Source organism: Melospiza georgiana, chromosome 2 (assembly GCF_028018845.1).
Source record: "Melospiza georgiana isolate bMelGeo1 chromosome 2, bMelGeo1.pri, whole genome shotgun sequence".
Lineage (NCBI taxonomy): Eukaryota > Metazoa > Chordata > Aves > Passeriformes > Passerellidae > Melospiza > Melospiza georgiana.
The window spans coordinates 104,379,738-104,398,475 of record NC_080431.1 but is presented as its reverse complement, the minus strand read 5'-3'; the positions used below and the strand labels follow the sequence as shown (position 1 = coordinate 104,398,475).

The window sequence follows — 18,738 nt, the reverse complement described above, 5'->3', positions numbered from 1 at the left end:
ACCCAGGTGGTGGCTGGGCACTGGAACAGCTCCCCAGGGAAGTGGGCACAGCACCAAGCCTGACAGAGCTTGGGAAGTGTTTGGACAACACTCTCAGTCACAAGGTGGGATTCTCACTGTGTCCTGTGCAGGGCCAGGAGCTGGGCTCTGTGATCCTTGTGGGTGCCTTCCAACTCAGGACATCTTATGATTCCAATAATTCCCTCTCTTCCTTTCAATTGCTTAAAAAAAAAACATGTTTAATGTTGTGAAATTCTCATTTAAGTTTACTAAGAAACAGAACATCCACTATCTGCTTAGACCTTCAAATAATTAATCTGCCTTTTACTTTTTTTCAGACTTTAACATCAAAAAAACCCTATTACCTTTTGACATTAGTCTTTTAAAATAAGCTTCTGTAAACTGAGCTAATAGTTATTAAATGTAATTTTATCAGTTTAAATTGAACTAGAATGGAAATTGAACTAGAATGGAAATTGAATAGGGTGTTTTCAGTAGTTTAAGAAGCGCAGATTACTTGATTAATTCATCTCAACATTCATTAAGGGTTACAATTAAATTGTTTTAATATGGAAGTCTTCCTGAGATGGCAAAGACATTTATTTCTGGTTTGAAAGCATTTCTTTACCTGACACAAAAGCATAGAACAATATGGAACTACCATTCAGAATTTCCTGATCTCCTTCAATTTATTTCCATTGATTAGCACACAAACATGATTAACAACAGAATCCTACATTCACCACCAAATAAAATGCATTGTAAAAAGAACTGATCCTAAATAATATATTTTTCTTTAACACCTTTTATCTGTCATGAATATGCAGCATGAACAAGTATTACACAGACCCAGTTGTAGAAAACAGACAAAAAATTAATATTGAAGACACTGTCACATGATCTTCTGCTGCAAAATAAACCCTATAGGCAGTAACAGTGACTTTTCATTCTTAGGCAAGCAATAGAAAGCACGAGTTCATATGTGTATGATTTCCACCTATGACATACACCTTTACAAAAATTAATAAGCTTTAAAACCTGCTGATGCTGATCTCATTAATTCCACCATATATTAATTAAGATGCTAACCACTGGGAAGTGCACCAGAATAACAGTAGAGCTTTCATATGCAGAAGATGACTAACAAAGTAGAAATTCCTACACCTCCTACCCACCAGCAGAGCCTAAGAAATAGTGTCAGTTTTACATACAGGTATCGGTCTTCTAGAGATTAATCATTTCCTGCATGTTCCTGTCTTTCAGAGTACCTGATCAATGCATTATTGTCTCATCTGAAACAAGTACTTGAGTATCAGCATCTTCAGTTAATTTGGGATAGACACCTTGCACCGTTCTGTTTTCAGGGATATTTGACAGGAAATAAGACTTTGGGGAATAGTTCTAGTTCAGTATTTCATTTTATTACTGTCACCATTATGGATAAGCTATAACAGGCACATCTTTCAACAAAAATACCAAGGCTAGAGTTTTTACTCTTTAAAATGTGACTGTGTATTGCAAATATCTAAAGGTAAGTGTTAGAACATCAGCTGGAACAAAAGTCAATTAGCTAATTAGTTTCAGTCTTTTTTTACTTTCTTTTGTTCAATTGATAAGACACAGTCCACTATAAATTTCAAAAGGTTTTTTCTTAATACTTCAACTGAAGAGCTTCAAAACCCTCTTTGAGGAATAAAACTAGGCAGAGAAAGAAAAAACCAAAAAGATTGAAACCCCACGTGGCAAGCAAAAGAATTCTCTTAATATCATCTTACATTTACAAACCATATGCACAGTATTTCTCTAACATACAAGTGGACTATTTATAAGAATGCAATGCTGTTTGAGGAAAAAATTAAAAGAGGTAGGCTTCACTTCAGGGTTACAGAGGGCTTGAAACTTCAGAGAAACAGAAATTGACTGAATTGAGTTCACACTTTTGTTTTCCTCTAGTGAAAATGAACATAAATGAAGTTCAGACTTTTTTCTATTTGATATAGCATATAGCTGGCATCTAAACAAGAAGTTCTTCATTGGTAAAAAAACCACAGAAGTGTAGATCTTGATATTTCACCAGGATTTTTTTTCAACCATAATTTTTTTCCTTCCTCTCTCTAAGCTCCTACAACATTTGCAGAAGTTCCCCCAACAAACTTCAGAACTGTAGAAACCTATCAAATAGAATAATCCATGCTGGAAAACCCAAGAACTACAGAGATCAGGCTGTCTGCAAAACAGAGTGGAAGAGCAGATCTCATTAAAGGTGTATTTCCCACTACTGAAAAAGCAAATTAGCCTGCTGTTTCTAAATTACAGTATTTTAAAGTGTGTTTATAAATGTCCTACACTACAGCAAGACACCCTCCTCCCCCAGTCCCACAAGAAATGCTTCAATGCTTCCCCTCTTGGTTCTTTCACATCCTATCACTTCATTCATCGATTATTGCTTTGCTTTTTATTTTCTGTATTTTACATAAGTACAACTGAACTAGAAAAGTAAACAAAACAAAAGCAAAGCTAGAAATGTAAAGTTTATGCAATTATGACTTAATTACTACCAGGCCTTTACAGAATCACAGAATTTCAAGACTGGAAGAGACCTATAAGATCATCTAGTCCAGCCAATGTACTAACTGTTCAACTAGATCATGGCAGCAAGTGCCACATCCAGTCTTTTTTTGAATTCTTCAAGGGATGATGCCTCCACCACCTCACTGGGTAAATGATTCCAGTATCTGACCACTCTTTCTGTGAAGTATTTCCTTCTTACTTCTAACTTACATCTGGCTTGACGCAACTTGAGACTGTGTCCTCTTGTTCTATCCGTTGTCGCCCGGAGAAAGAGGCCGACCCCCAGCTCACCGCAGCCACCCTTCAGGAAGTTGTAGAGAGTGATGAGGTCACCCCTTAGTCTCCTTTTCTCCAGGCTGAACAACCCCAGTTCCCTCAGTCGCTCTTCGTATGGCTTGTGTTCCCAGCCCCTCACCAGTCTCGTTGCCCTCCTCTGGACACGCTCAAGTAACTCAATGTCCCTCCTAAAGTGAGGGGCCCAGAACTGGACGCAATACTCCAGGTGAGGCCTCACCAGTGCCGAGTACAGGGGAAGAATGACCTCCCTGTTCCTGCTGGCCACGCTGTTCCTGATACTGGCCAGGATGGCATTGGCCCTCTTGGCTACCTGGGCACACTGCTGGCTCATGTTCAATCGACTGTCAACCAGCACCCCCAGGTCCCTTTCCTCCTGGGCACTATCCAGCCATTCCGTCCCCAGCTTGTATCAGTGCAGGGGGTTATTGTGGCTGAAGTGCAATACTCGGCACTTGGACTTAATTGAACTTCATCCCGTTTGATTCTGTCCATACGTCCAGCTGTTCCAAGTCTCTCTGGAGAGCCCTACACCCCTCTAGTAGATCTACACTCATTCCCAATTTAGTATCATCGGCGAATTTACTAATAAAAGACTCTAAGCCCTCATGCATATTGTCAATAAAAATATTGAACAAAGCTGGTCCCAACACAGACCCCTGAGGGACACCACTGGTGACTGGTCGCCAGCTGGATGTGACACCATTCACCATTTAGTCTCCAAGAGAAAAATACTGAAATCATAGTGGGGTTTTGTCCCCCAGTTAGAAGAACAAATGCATTATGCAGTTGAATAGTTTTAATTTCTTTAATACCAATGGGCAAAACAGTGAAGGACATTACTGGAACTTTAGGGAGAAATGACAATTATCACTGAATAAAAGAGCTCAGCATACCTCACTATTCTATCTTAAAAGCAGTCTACAACCTAGGGAGACTTTTTAGGTTTGGTTTCTATTCAGTATTCTTAAATGCTGAGCCAAGAACTCCATTATCAAAAAGGAGAAAATTAAGGAGTTCCAAACAACTTTCTGTGTACAGAGATAGGAGCAGGGACACCAAGGAGTGCCCAGAACATCCCATCTTATGCCACTGACAAAGCTGCAAAATCTATCTAAAATGTCTTCTCAGTATAGACACCAGCAAAACTCATTTCCACTTAACCTCAACCTTCTGAAACAAGCAGAAGAGATAAAAACTACTCCTGTTCACATCCTTCAGCTCTGATTCCATTAAGCTGTGCCTCTGCTGCAAGAAATATTTACAATAGAGGGATAGTTAATAACATTACCAGATAGTTGGGGAAAATTATGTTGTTTATTTTGCAAAAGGACTACTTGATTATTATAGCACTTTACTAAAAGAATCATTAAAAATAAGTGCCAAAGAAAATACTGACCACTTTTTAACCTTAATATCGTATAAGCACCAGCATATGAACAGTGAGGAATAAAAGACTAAAGGTGCCACCCTTATCAGAGCCAAGCAACAAAGGTGAATACCACACAGTAACTTCAGATACAGCCCATAATGTTCACAGTTTATACCAAGAAGCATAAGCATGCTACAGATTTCTGTTTTCTCAAGGTTTGCTCCAGTTTGTATTTCTCCACCTTCTTTCACAAATCTCTTAAAGGAACACATGCAGAACAAGGCAATTAAATAAGCCCATTCATGAAAACCAATGTATATTTTCAGGTCATGCTCAGCACAACTCCTTAATACAGCACAGGGGGGTTTTTTCCACACTCTTTGCAACTTTAATATATTTTATTGAGGCCCCTTAACTCTGAGCTACTGGACAGTCATTTATAACATGTTGCACAATGCTTTATTACCTAAACTCCTTGAAGGCACAGGGGCAGTGTATTCTATTCCACCATTCTAGAAGACTTTTAAACAAAAAGCTTAAACTACTGGTTTGGAAACAGGGACTCTCAAAAATGTGATAGAAAATACACAGTTTTCATGACAGAACAAATGCAGGTAAGTAACTCTTATTTACCCAACACTTTAAATCTGTTTCTTACTACCAAAGGACAAATTCCTGTTTTGATGTAATTCTTCTGTTGTGAAAGGGAAGGGTCATAAGGATGTATGTTTAACAGTGTTTAGAGTTCAATTCAGGTATGCTGGGTTCACAGTATTTTAGGAACATAGTAATGAACCAAAGTAAGCCTCAGTCAATGGCTGCACCCTAGAACTCACCTGGAACTGAATCGAGTTGCTACCTTGACTTATATTCCACCTTTTTTTAGCACTCCAGTCACAGCTGTACCATAAATACCTAGCACTGGCATATGCACAGTTTTCTGTCCCCCCACTACTGACATATTAACTTGAAATCAATTTGAAAACTTATGTTTCTCCTTTGGAAGCATTACATTATTTCTTTTAGGTACTGCAGTGCAGTTGATCAACCCCTGCTTTCATCTCTTATTTTTTAGATTAATTTGAGCTGTTTCTCCTCTTTTGTTCGTTTTGCTTCTAATTAAATGGCAGTATTGTTTTCCTCAGATGGAATTATTAGAAAGTATCTTGAGTTATAATAAAAGTGATAAACACAACATCCTTTACTTTATTCTGTATTGTTAAGGAACAACATTTTAAAGAGAATGTCTACTTGTCTTCATCTAATCAGAGAAAAATGGAAAAAGACTTATCAAATTGAAGTATTTCAGTATGTACATATTCCAGATGACTTTCTTGAACACTATTTAAAAACAATTCTTCATGTTCCAGTAATCCATATACCTTTTGTACAATTTCTCTTCAGCTCGTGTACTCTGGAGGTGTTTTTAAAAAATAATAACAAAAACCAAGCAAAAAACCAAAAAAAATTACCAGGAGAAAATAACCTCTTAGCATGGTATTATTTGTAACTTATATATTCCATTAAGGCATTCTGTAATTTAAAATAATCTGATTTTTGTAATGAACAATTTAATAGCTTGATTTATAATAAAATTGAAGAGCATTAATGATGTATTTTGTAGATTTTTGTATTCATAAAGTCAATCTTAAAGCATACATCACAGGACATTATCTAGCTTACAGATACTTACAGCATCATTTACTGTTCCACCAGTAACCCTACAGAACCTAAATGTGAGCACACACTACACTGCAGTAACATCCTTGTCCTTTTGCTTGCAACATGTATCTGGACAAAAACAGGGTTATCAAACATTGAAAAAGATCTCAGCTTTCATTATTTTCCTTCCAGATTGAAACTTCAGGTTAAGGCATACTATGATGTCACTTCTGCTGTGGTATGGTGCCAAAAATCTGTTCTATGTAACTACCAGGCATTTGCAGACCTTAAACAATTCACATCACGTTCAGAATTCTGATTTACAGCAGAGAACTTCACCACAGTCAGCCATATGTAATTTAATCTGTCCTGCAGTTCCTCAATAAAATGGCAAAGTCTATTAGAGAAGGAAAAGGAAGTCAGGAAAAAATTTACCATGCATCACATAAATGTAATTGATCCTAGAGGTCCATTTTAATCTTTATCTATCATTGCACCTCAAATAAGATCCAATTATTTCAGCTTCACAGGTGGACTGGCTTTTCATCCCAAGAGATATGAATGAGCCATGAAGTGATTTAAAAAAATGTAAATTAACATTGCAAAAATATATATGCTACATACCAAGCTGTCAAATCCCACACTTTAAGCATCAAACTGAATCTGCAGCTCCCCAATTTAAATCTTTAGCACAACATATCCTCTCTAACATTAGCAACACAGCCCAAGGACTGCTACCCACAGTACAATGCCACACTTGAGCAGGACAGCTCACCTGGTGTTCCACCTCCAGCAGGAACACTCCAGGCCAGTGGGAGCCTTATCCACAGGGGCAGCTTCTCCCCACAGCCCTGTTCCAGACCCTCCTCAATCACAGAACAGGGCACACAGTCTGCCTGATCACCCAACACAAGGCTCTCTCAATGTCAGAGCAGATGAAAACTCTCTAAATATGCTCAACAGAAGAGTCTCACTTTCATCCTTGCTTCCATTTCACTACTGCAACCCAGCTTCCACTATTTCATTCTCAGCACTGTATGCAAAACCAGCTTTAAGGGTAGGAAATATACCATGTTTTCCTTTCTAACTATTAGCTACATTCACAACAGGCTGTACAAAGTGGAAGTGGTCAAGTCATCCATCTGTACTGCAACTTCCAGAATTAAGCTGGGGTCCCACCACACAGCCCTTACCTTTGAGATTCAACCATGTAAAACACATTCTTATTTTCATGCATTCGTAATGTTACTTCCATGCCCAGCACCATCAACCTTGTATATTCAATACTAGAAGTTATTCCCCAAATCTGGGGATCTGAATGGTTTTAGATTGCTAGAAGTGCATGGGACTTGGCCATTCGGGCCGTTTGGTGGGAACTGATATATTGTAACTATTTCTGCACCTCACAAGTTACAAAGAGATTTCAAAAGTCATTAAAATATCACAAAGTGAGCAAGAAAAATTCCCAAATACTTTGACAGTCACAAAGTTAAAGTTACAACTGTTATTAATAAATTATTTTTAAAACTGAGCTAGTAAAAAGAAGAAGTAGGTGTAAGAATTAGGTTTTTTTACAATTACCCATTGATTTTAAAGTGGGAAAGTAAATTTGCTAGTATAAACAGTTTATTTATTTTTTCAATAACTGCACAATCTCTTCTCACTAGCACTAAAGCTTTATGTAGACTAATTCTTTAAGGACAGCATACCTCATCTTGCTTAATTTCTTTGAAAAGCAGCAAGATAACAAGCCTGATCTGCCTTCCATTCTCAGTGAAATAGCCAACAATAGCTCAAATGTTATTTTAAGTGACTATAACTGGAACAGTCAAACAAAAGGTCACCCATTTTACTGGTATGGAAAAATACAGGATTGGCCTCCAAGGCTCCCAGGGCTGTTCAGTATGATCAAAGGCGGGCAGACTCTGACCTTAATACAAATATCTTCCTATCTCCCCTCATCCATACATATTATTTGCAATACAATTTTAATGACTGTGTTTTACACTGATTTATATAAGCAAATGTGATTTATCTCAGGGAAAAAAAAAATCTCCAAGCATCCAAACTTATAGTTAAAACAATCTTAAGTTCCGAACACATTAATTACAAATATGCATTGATTTTTTTTTCCTGTGAGTTACATCACATAATATTATTGAGTCAGCAGAAGCAACTGAAAAACAACTAGGTTAATAGATGGAAGGCCGTGCCATTTTTTTTTGTTTGCAGATATGTTGTTCACTCACAGAGCTTTAGGCAACTAAAACATCAATGAGTATAGAATTTACTGAAACAGATTTAATGATCTCCAAATGACAGGAATAGCTATTTGCTTGGGAAAAGCATAGTCACAGTTCACCTTCTGAAAATACTGTTTTGTTACTATTATTGTGGGCATCCCACACTGTCACCTTCATACTGAAATCTGTTTTTATTTATAACAGTAGTAAAGATTTTAAAGAGAGTCAAGCAACTTATTTGCTATACTGAAGCTAAAGATTTCTTTAAATCTTAAGCTAAAAAAAAAAACATTTGAGCTCTCAAATTTTTTTCAAGAAATATTTCAATTATTTCAATTTGATTTGCTGTGCTACGGCACCTCGTTTCTCTCTAATCCCACTCATTTCTATGTATGAGGTTCTATGTTTGAAGTTCCTCCTGGCTGGCTGACAGTCTTCTTCCTTCATCAAGTTCATGTTTTTGTCAGTGACTTTACAGGATATGCACCTCCTCTTACCCACATACATCAGATGATGTTTTCTATGCCACCTATTCCTCCTTGCTCTTGATGATGGGTCTAAGCCCAGCAGCTCTTTCCCCAATTCCCTTAAAGACAGGAAATTCTTTACAAACCTAGGGTAGACCATCAAACAGGTCTCCCACAGTAACTCTGGGTCCCACGACCATCCATGAGAGTACCCTTGCTTCCACCACAGTAACACCCCCAAATTATCACCCCTGTAACTTCCCTCCCACCATGCACATGCAGTCACCTACCGTGGCTCTCCCACTTTCCATCTGACCTTCCCTGTGCACACTGGCCCAGCAGAAGGCAGCAGATGCCATGGTGGTTATTATTACAGGCCAGCCACAGACACACAGACTGGGGTTCCCCTTTTTCTTGCCCAATCTCTTCTCTAAGCACCTGCCTGTTTCTGTCAGACCTGAATATGCATGCAACAGGCCTGCAGAACATGGCCCCTCTGCCAGAGTTGACTAGGAATTGGGCAAGCAGTTCAGGAGTTACTGGCAGGGTGGGAGGACAGGCTAACGGACAGATGGATGGACAGATGGATGGACAGATGGAACAATTGCATAAGCAACCTTCCCTCAAACTAAAATAAAACTTTGAAGTCCCACCTGTTCCACAAAGCATTTCATCAGCACTAGCCACTCCCCACTTCAAGGTTTTCTGTTTTATAATAGGCTATACAGCATAAAGTAGTAGCTTCAGTCTGTAGACTTAGCAGAGCAACACATTCCTGACTGTACATCACGATGTACAGCCACAGTGCTCCAGAAATAACTGCCTTTAAACACAAGCTGTACACAAACAAGATTTCACAGTTAAGGAGAAAAAGAATGGTTGCATAAAAACATTATAATGGCATGTAATTTGAAACATCCTTTGTAGTAATAATGCCAGCAAGGAAAGGAGAAAAAAAGCATGAGCTTTTGGGCTGGTTTTATTTTCAGGTTCATTTTTTTTTCTTTTTTAATTTATTTTGGTGGGGGGTGTTTTGTTTTTCAAAAAATAGGAAAAGAAGTAGAGAAGTAAAAATAAAGACTACTACCAATTAAAGGATCTGCAAAGGCGTCTTGCATCTCAACAGCCTAAGACTGTGTGAAGGGATAGAGAAGAAGCTGTGCTAGATGAACAGATGGATCAGGAAAGTGTGAAGAGGTCCATAAGGTAGACTGAAGTTTTAAAGCATGAAACTTCTGAAGCCAGCACAGATTCCTGTAGGTGTTTTCATAAAAGGATTAGGTAAGGTGAGACAAGTTGGGGGTTTCTTTGGGTTTTTGAAAAAGCTTATAGGTGCAGGTAGATAAGAGCACACTATGTGTACACGTCTGGAGTGGTGGATTTGGGAATACTCCATCCTTGTCCAACATGCAAGGCAAGGAAGACTTGGAAGCATTTCTGCAGAGGTTAAGCAAACAACCTGATGGCAACATTGTGGATGCTGTAGATCAAGAGTAGAAACAAGAATAGAGGCAGATCAGAGCCAAGAGAAAAGGGAGGGGAAAAAGCCTGCTTGCACCAAAGACTTTGTTTTAGTTAGCTTTGTTTTAGTTAGAATTCTCTTTTTAAGTGCTCAAAAGAAAATATTGCAAGTGTCCTTACCATGAGCCGAGAGGGAAGTGTGTTCGTTCCCCAGAAAAAGAAGAATAATTTAGTTTTACACAACTTCTTCCTACTGACATTTTAGGAATAAACATACTTCTAGGAAAACACCGCTTTTGAGCAGAAGGTCTACGTTGAAAACCTCCTGAGGGCCCTTTTCCATCACTGATGTTAATTATCACTTCAAAATACCCTACGCAATCCTAGTAAAAACAGCAGTAGAAAGTTAGAAAGGGAGTATTCTATATTTATTAATAGATACAGCCTCATTTCAGTAAACACCCATCTTGCAATATAAAAAGGTCATAATCAAAAGTAGTGTACGTTCTGAGGTTCACAACTGAAAATTAGTAACAGCTACTGCCACTGCTATGACAATTGCCTAGTTTTTGACTAACAAACAGCTTTAACTTTTGGATGAATAATACTATCTATAAATAACCCATAAACATAACAAATCATTTTTCATCTCAAATGGTATATAACATTAAAAGCAAACTTGTCTTAATGTATTATAAACCTATGCCCATCTCCTGCTTATCATCATTACATTTATATTTACACAATGCAGGAAACACTGAAGAGCTTCCAGTATGCCTACCAACTATTTTGAGCAACATCAATTCAAAATATCAATTAAGATATGTTAAAACCTGTTCCATATCCTATATAAGATGCTATATGTTTTGACAACTTCAAGATTTCTTCACCTCTGAAAGGGGTCACAAAGTCAGATGGGCCTTAATCGTGCATAGACTCCTTTATAAGCAATGCAACTAAAGTCAAACACATGCTGAACTCACCATGTGCACAAATATTTGTGTAGGGTTTAAGTGACTCCAGGGAATAAACAAAATGCTGCCAAGTGTTCAAAATCAAAAACCGAAAAGGAAACTTTTGCTGCAATTTGTTTTTAGCTACTGGAAAGTTTTATTGAACACAAGAGGTTAACATGAATTTAGAACAAGTGTAATAGGTCTGACAAGAAGAGCTGTAGCAACAGCTGACTACAACATGCCCCCACCTTCCATGCACCTCGGTTTTGCTATTAATATTTCACGTAACAGCTAAAAATGCAGCCTAAAAACAAACACAAAACCAACCAATGCCAAAAACAAAGCAGACAAACAAAAGAACCCCACTCTCACCATCTTGAAAGAAGTAGAAAGACCAAACTACACTACATTAATTCACTGAAAATGCCTATGACAAACCTGCAATTAACACGATACGCTGCAACATGCAAGATACAACAAATCTCAGTGTGCCTGTTAAGAGTGGGAGCCAGCAGAGGGTAATACCCAAATCCTTCCAGCAGACTTGTGTTGTCTACTAGAGATCTCCCACCAGAACACCATCCTCTTCACCATCACCTAGAAATGCCTCCAGATGAGAAGAGAGAGGAGAGAAGAGCAGCACACAAACCCAAGCATCGTGAGCCCCCAACACTCAGGGCACACTGGACCTTCTGCTCTACACCAGCACAGTGCTGGTGTATGCTGAGGCAAACACTGGGAGCTTCTGAGAAGTGAATTACATGAAAAACACGCAAAAAATAAATATGACCTTCTTAAGATTAGGAAATATAGCAGCAAGTAGAAAGCTTATAAACAAAAATTTACTGTGCTATCAAGCTAAATTCAAAATATTCTGTGCTTTAAAAACAAATATAGAGAAGTACAAAGTCCCACTTGCTAGTACAAAGCTTAAAAAGCTGGCAGTTACTTTGCAGCCATGAAATCAGATTGGTTTAACAAGTTAAAATATCACCCAGAATACCACATACAGGCCAAACAGAAGGATCTACCCTCTCAGAGTCAGGAAGTGATGAGACTGAAAAGCCCTCAATGATGTGCATTCACTTACTTTGCATATAAAGTGGGACTTCACAGTTGAGAACCTTACAGCTCACTTCATAAGCACTAACTCAAAGCAAACTAAACACACAGAAAAACTCTGGATGTTTCTACACCAGATAGCGATCCCAGAGAATCATTAATTTAGTAAGGACTTCAAAAAAAAATCCATTTTAGCATCCCAACTTCTCTGAATGTAAGGATGAAGTCAGCCAAAACATACTTTTACACAGAAATCATTAAGTAAGCTGTTTCTCCAAACTCACTAAGAAATGCACAGTTCCTACAACACAGGATGACTTTTAAACAGTGACACCTAATTATGAAGAGGAGAAAGGAATGAAAAAACTTTTGGTTTCATACTTGAGCTCCAAGAAAGATGTTTTTGATACTTAATAGCTGAATAAATATTTTATTTCACTGAACCTTGCAGCCACATGCTCCCCTTCCTTCCGCTGAATACAGCAATGTGTTACCATCAGCATCTGTACTACTACAGTCATCTGTAAGAACACATGAACAGAGACAGTGATACAATTTACCAAAACAATAGAGCTCTATGTGGCTGGCATACTGAAGATTCAGTTAAAAATTGATTCACACTTTGAGTTTTTCTCTCCCCTCCTTTTATTTTTTTTAATAATATTGCCAGGCAAGTATTTATCGTAAGTGCCAACTACATCATCACGATAAGATTATATTCTTTTCTCCAAATAAGTGTCAGTGTTAAATTATCTTCTTATTATAAATAAATAACTAAATTTCAAGACACTAGAAGGCAATTCCAACACTAAAAGGCTGCAAGAATTCAGATTTGAAGCCAGCTGGAACACACAAACATCTCTGCTGAAGTGATGTTAGAAAAATAAATCTAATTACACTAAAGCTAGAATTAAAAGCTTCCGGGGATCTAACAATTCAGTATCACAAAGTCATCATATAACAACTATAGCTATTCCACATGCACTTTCCTCATTTTAAAACACAGAAATAGAATATTTTTACTCCACGTCAGTTAAATGTAACTTACGTCTCAAACTTCACATGACTGAGAAGAGGAACACAACTTGAGAGCCCATACATTCATTTCTGAAAGTTACTTTGCCTGAAAGAAACAGGCATGGAAGTTCTCTAAAGCTAACCTATTTCCAATGAAATTCTCACAGTTGCTTCAGAGAAGAGAGGAAAAAAAAATGCAATATTTCTATAGCAACACAGTTTAAGACATGCAGCACCTTTTATATTTATTTTATTCTTTCTTTGTGACTTAGTCAAGATATTTAACACAACTATTTCTGGCATGCTAAAATGTCTTCATTAACAGTGACAAAGAAATGTATTACCATGTTATAAATTTTAAAAATAGCTAAAAGCTGAATACATTGGTCTTGTGAACATTCAGAACTGTAACATTTTTCCTTAATCCACATTTACATTATGAAACTGCACAGACTCAGCAACAGGACTGATGTTGTAGCACTGATTTCCTCCATTTACATGCTGTTTTAATGTTTGTTTTAATTTATATTATAATAATTAATGCTTACTGCTTCTGTTGCAGAAAGCTGTTATAACCATTCACAAACAAATCTTAATCTAGATATCAAAGTTAAAATACAAAGTTAAAATAATCTAGATATCAGAGTTAAAATACAGAATTTGGAACCAGGAAATGAAGTCTATTATTCATTACATTACAAACACTCATCATTCTCATGTTAGAAATAACATCAAAATGTTCTGAAGTAAAAATCAAGATAATAATCTAGAGTTTATAGTTTTAGCTCATGGGTAATACTAAAATTCTTTAAAATTCTCAAATAGAAATTATGACAAATTTAAGGCATTCTTGTTCCTTTCACATGATGAGCACACAGTCACAATGACACATTTATCCTCCGTGTCAACACATTTCCAGGGTGGCTCTCTCTCATTACTGTTTCATGACCCATGTTCATGCTTCACACACAACAAGCATATAACCAAAAAAGGATTTCATAAATAAGAACTCATATCCTAGTCAGAAGTTAAATAGTACCTAGGAAAAACTGTTGGTTAGGTCCTTTCTGTGTAGATTCCTACTGCTGTTAAATGTTCGAGAGAGAGTGAAAGCCAGTGCTTGCTTACATGTGAGCAGTTCTCAAGGGTTTCCATATATAGTCAGTATTACAAATAGTTATTTTTACAGCAGCACTGAACTGACTTTTCAATATATACAGAGAGGGTGTTTTCTGCTCACAGAAATTATTCTGTTATTCTACCTTGTACTTCCAGTCTTAGCTCTCCTCCCACTCATGGTCTTGCTGCACACAGCAACAGAAAGAGCCACAGCTAGTGTAAGGCCAGCCTGGCACTACAGGCCACAGAACACCAGGTTGGAAGGGACCCCGAGGATCATTTGGCCCAGCCTTTCCTGAAAAAAGCACAATCTAGACAAGATGGCCCAGGACCCTCTCCAGCTGGGTCTTGCATGTATCCAGTGTTGGGGAAACCAACAGTTTCCTGGGAAGACTGGTTATTCCTTCAGCTGATTGCTCCTATTGTGAAAAATGTTCCTCTCATGTGCCACTGGAATATCCCCAGGAATGACTGGTACCCATCACCTCTCATCTTTTCATCTTTTCCATAGGACTCCTTGCAAAAGGGAGTAGCCACACTGTAAATACTGGAACATGATGTTACTTAGATAAGTGCTCCAATAACAGCTTCCATCAAACTAACCCAAACGTCTATTTTATAAAGAGGCTGTCTTTGTACTAATCATGCTTCCACCAAACTAACCCAAACGTCTATTTTATAAAGAGGCTGTCTTTGTACTAATCATGCTTCCACCAAACTAACCCAAACCTCTATTTTATAAAGAGGCTGTCTTTGTACTAATCATGCTTCCACCAAACTAACCCAAACCTCTATTTTATAAAGAGGCTGTCTTTACACTGATCGTGCAACTTTTTACACTTCCCTGTAGGTGCTTCACTGGTAAAGAAGGTTTATGAAATGTATAATCTCAAGGGTTTTGTTAGGAACATACAGATAGAGTATGCATTTCAGTACTCAAATCTCCAAGTCTATTTATTTCTCCATTATTATTAAAATAAACTGATAGGATCTATGAGAACATTAAAAAGGATCTGCAATTTCTTTGTTTCAACACCAAGTTTTGAAAACTAAGCCAGGGCACATCAGCAACATTAACAGGTTTATTGTAATTCTCATTTTAAAGTCAGACAAAAGGAATCAAAACAATATCAAGTTTCAGCTTCCATAAAATTCCAATCTAAAATGTTAAAAAAAACTTTAATATAAACTAACCATGGATTATATATGAGATTCACTAAAATGTCCACATTAAGTTAAAAAATTAGCATAATGCAAAAATTTTTTACATGTGTATTTTCAAAGATAATTTCTTTCAACAGCAGGTAATGGCAAGCCCAACACCCACTGAAGTTAATTCTAAAATATCTAAAACATTGTATAGCATTTGCTCCTTGCAAGGTTTGATTTCTCCAGCTTTAGATCTTTCCCTGCTCCTATCAAATATGGTCTTTCACCAGTTGTAATGTGCCATCCAGTTCTTCTGCATGCTAGAAAAATCTAAGGAGCTAAATCAAGGCAACCAAGATTTTCACACAATTCTGTTATTATCTAAATACTACAGTTTTAGGTAACCACTGGGAAACAAGGCCATATTCCTCAGAGTTATTTGATGCAGAGGCTTCTTGAGGCAAGAGATCTCTCCTTGAAGAGCATCTTGCCAGAATTACAAAGGGGGAGATTTTCTTTCCCATTGCCAGATGAGCAAAATGAGAGAAATTCTCAACACCCACACAACTAGAGGTAGTATTTAAGTCTGCACAATAGAAAAGGCCAATACTTTTCTTATTCAATCCACCTATTAAAATGGCACTTCGTGCTTCTACTACACACGCATGTATTTTATAAAATGCTTGCCTTTTTTTCCACCAACTGCAGATCTTTTTGCTGTTAAAAGCACACACGCTAAGACAAGAACAATCTTAATGATCACAACCCAAAAGACAATCTGAAATGCTAAATTTCCACACACTTACACCGCATCTGGGAACCAAATAGTTAAGTGTACACATAGATAGTACAATAAAGTGGGACTTGTAGATTGTACTAGCCAAGGAGCCAGGATCAGCTGGCCACATACAACTTGATCTTTCATTACACTGGAAGCTGGTGGTGCTTAACAATTCTCTGAAAAACAGCAGAGAGGCATGAGGGAAACAAAAGAAACTAAGAGGACAATTCTAAACTTCCCTCATGCAATACTGCAGAGGCACTTGTGATCTGCGTTTACCAGTGTGCCAGTGGATTTTCCCAGCCTTCCTCTGTCGTACATTCTCTCCCAGCCTATGTGAGACCTTGCAAAGCTTTACTAGATAAACACCTATTAGTAATAAATGATTCTCCTAGATGTGACCGTGACTAATGTATTACCATCCTGACAAGCCTACCGAGCACAAGGCAGGTAATAGCTTCCCTCGCCCGAGGCACAGCACCAGGAATATGCACACTCATTACTAATTTCAGCACGGCAGTGGCAGGCTGTTGCTGCCTCTCGCAGCTACCTGCCGCAGCCATGCTCGGCTCCGCACGCTGCAGACGGGAGCATCTCTGCGAGCAAGGCTGGAGTAGTTCAGCATCAGCAACAGCGTGCAGAGCCCTCACGTTCACAGAGAGAACCGAATAGGAGCTCAGCTTCTTGCTCCTCCAGCCCTGGAAAAGGCAGTGCTGCAGACACACAAAACCCTGCTTGAAAAAAATCCTTTCGCCTTCCGTACGCTCCAAGGACAGCAAGCGAGGTTTCCCTGCTCACCCGCCAATATAAAAAGATGAAAGCGGAGAGCAGAAGCAAGGAAGAGCCCAGCGACGGGAATCCCGGCATCCCTCATCTTCCTAGCGGCAAGAGGTGAGGAGCAGCCTTCCCTGTCTCCTGGGTGTTGTCCCCTCCGATGCTCTCCATCACCACCTGCCTACCTCGGAACAACTGGTACGTTTCCTCACAACTGGCACCGACAATGCATAAGCCCAGCAACAGGGTGACTGATTAAAAAAAATAAAAAAAAAAAAACCCAAAACCACACACACAAAAACCTAAATCCACCCAACAGCGAAACAGTGCCTCCCGCAAATCATAAAAACCTAAGGAGCATCTTTTTTAGAAAAAGCCCCAAGCGCTTCCAGTGCGACGGAAGACGGTATCGGGGAGGAAGCGGGGAGAGCTCGCCAAGACGAGGAACACGGGCGGAATCCCGCGGGCGGAATCCCACGGGCGGCGCTCCCCGCACCCGCGGCACCGCCGGCGGCACCGAGCGAGGGCCGTGCCCGGCGGCTCTGCCCCCTCCCGAGAGGGGCGGCCGCGGACCCCGCGCCCCGCGGACCCCGCCGGGCACCGCAGCCTCGCCCCCAGGCCCTTCCCGGCCCCTCGGGCGCACCTGGGCTGGGAGCGGAGCCGGGCGCAGACACCGACCGGCCCCAGCGGGATGGGAGGAGGGCGGCAGACGGCCGCCAGCGGCGGCTGGGGAATCGCGGCCGGCCGAGGAGGAGAGGGGACGGACGGGGAGCCGAGGGAAGGGGGTGAGGCACGGGGTTGCCTCGCCGCAGCAGCAGCGGTGGCAAGAGCCCGGCAGCAGGGTGGTGACAGGTGAGGGCGGCGGGGGGCACGGGGCGATCCCTCAGCGCGACTCCCCTACCTGCGCTCCGGCGCCGCCGCTGCTCTCGGTGCACCCACTGGCGCTTCCCCGCCCGCCGCCGCCACCCCCTCGCTGCGCTCCCCCGCCCGCCGCGCTCAGCCCACCCCGCTGGCCGCAGGGCCCGCCCCTGGCCCGCACTGACGTCTCCGCCCACCAATAGCAGAGGATGGAGGTGTCATAAGCCACGCCTACCCCCGCGTCGGCCAATAGCAGCTCGCCATGGCTCAGTCTCTCCGTCCCCGGCACCGCCCCCCGGCACCGCCCCGGCCGGGACCGGCTCGGTTGAGGCGCAGCTGCCGCGCAGCGGGCGTGGGGGGCGGCGCGGCTGCGGTCCCGAGGGTACCTGGGGCTCGCACCGGGCGGTCCCGGGGACAGGCCCGGTCACGGGGGACGCGGAGACACCTCCGCAGGGGGAGGGGCGGGGGCCAGCCCCCAGCAGCAGGGCACGGCTGCAGGGATGTGTCCCTCGATAGCAGGAAGGGGGCAGGGGGCTTTTTGTGCGGGGGATTCCGCGGAACGGATGGGCTTCCTCTTTTTATTTTTTTAATTTCTTTTTTTGGCATGGGAGCCGGTCCCCGCCTCCGGCGCGCAGAGCCGTTTGTCACCGGCTGCGGGGCGGGGAGGTGGGAGAAGCGCCGGAGGAGCTGCTGCTGCTTGTGCTGGAGGGGCGGAGAGAAGGAGAGCGGCTGGGGATGTTAAAATTCAGTGTCTCCGGTGAAAATGCCTCCAGCCCTTAAGCGTTTCTCCATCCTTTTTTACAAAACTCTCATCTGGGCTTTCAGAATCTGTGGCTGGCGCCTGTAAGGCTTTCACCTTTTAGCTTTGTTCCCACATAATAACTGTTTTAAAGTAAAAGCCGCTTTCCAGCCGACATCGAATATCAGATGCATCACGGCAAAATGTAGTTCT

At 40.7% G+C, this 18,738-nt stretch overlaps 1 protein-coding gene across 3 annotated transcripts in view; it reads right to left on the bottom strand.

The window, feature by feature from the left end:
- CDKL5 (cyclin dependent kinase like 5) overlaps window positions 1-17,895 on the bottom strand; it is a 132,174-nt gene extending 114,279 nt beyond the window's left edge. For 2 of the 3 annotated variants that reach the window (XM_058018877.1, XM_058018880.1), the window contains exon 1: window positions 17,830-17,895. The gene's annotated coding sequence lies outside the window, so the exon portion shown is untranslated. Of the gene's footprint in view, window positions 1-13,136; window positions 13,194-17,829 lie in introns of those variants that run through there. The other variant, XM_058018879.1, reaches the window with a different exon arrangement.
- Between the last annotated feature and the right edge of the window lie 843 nt (window positions 17,896-18,738).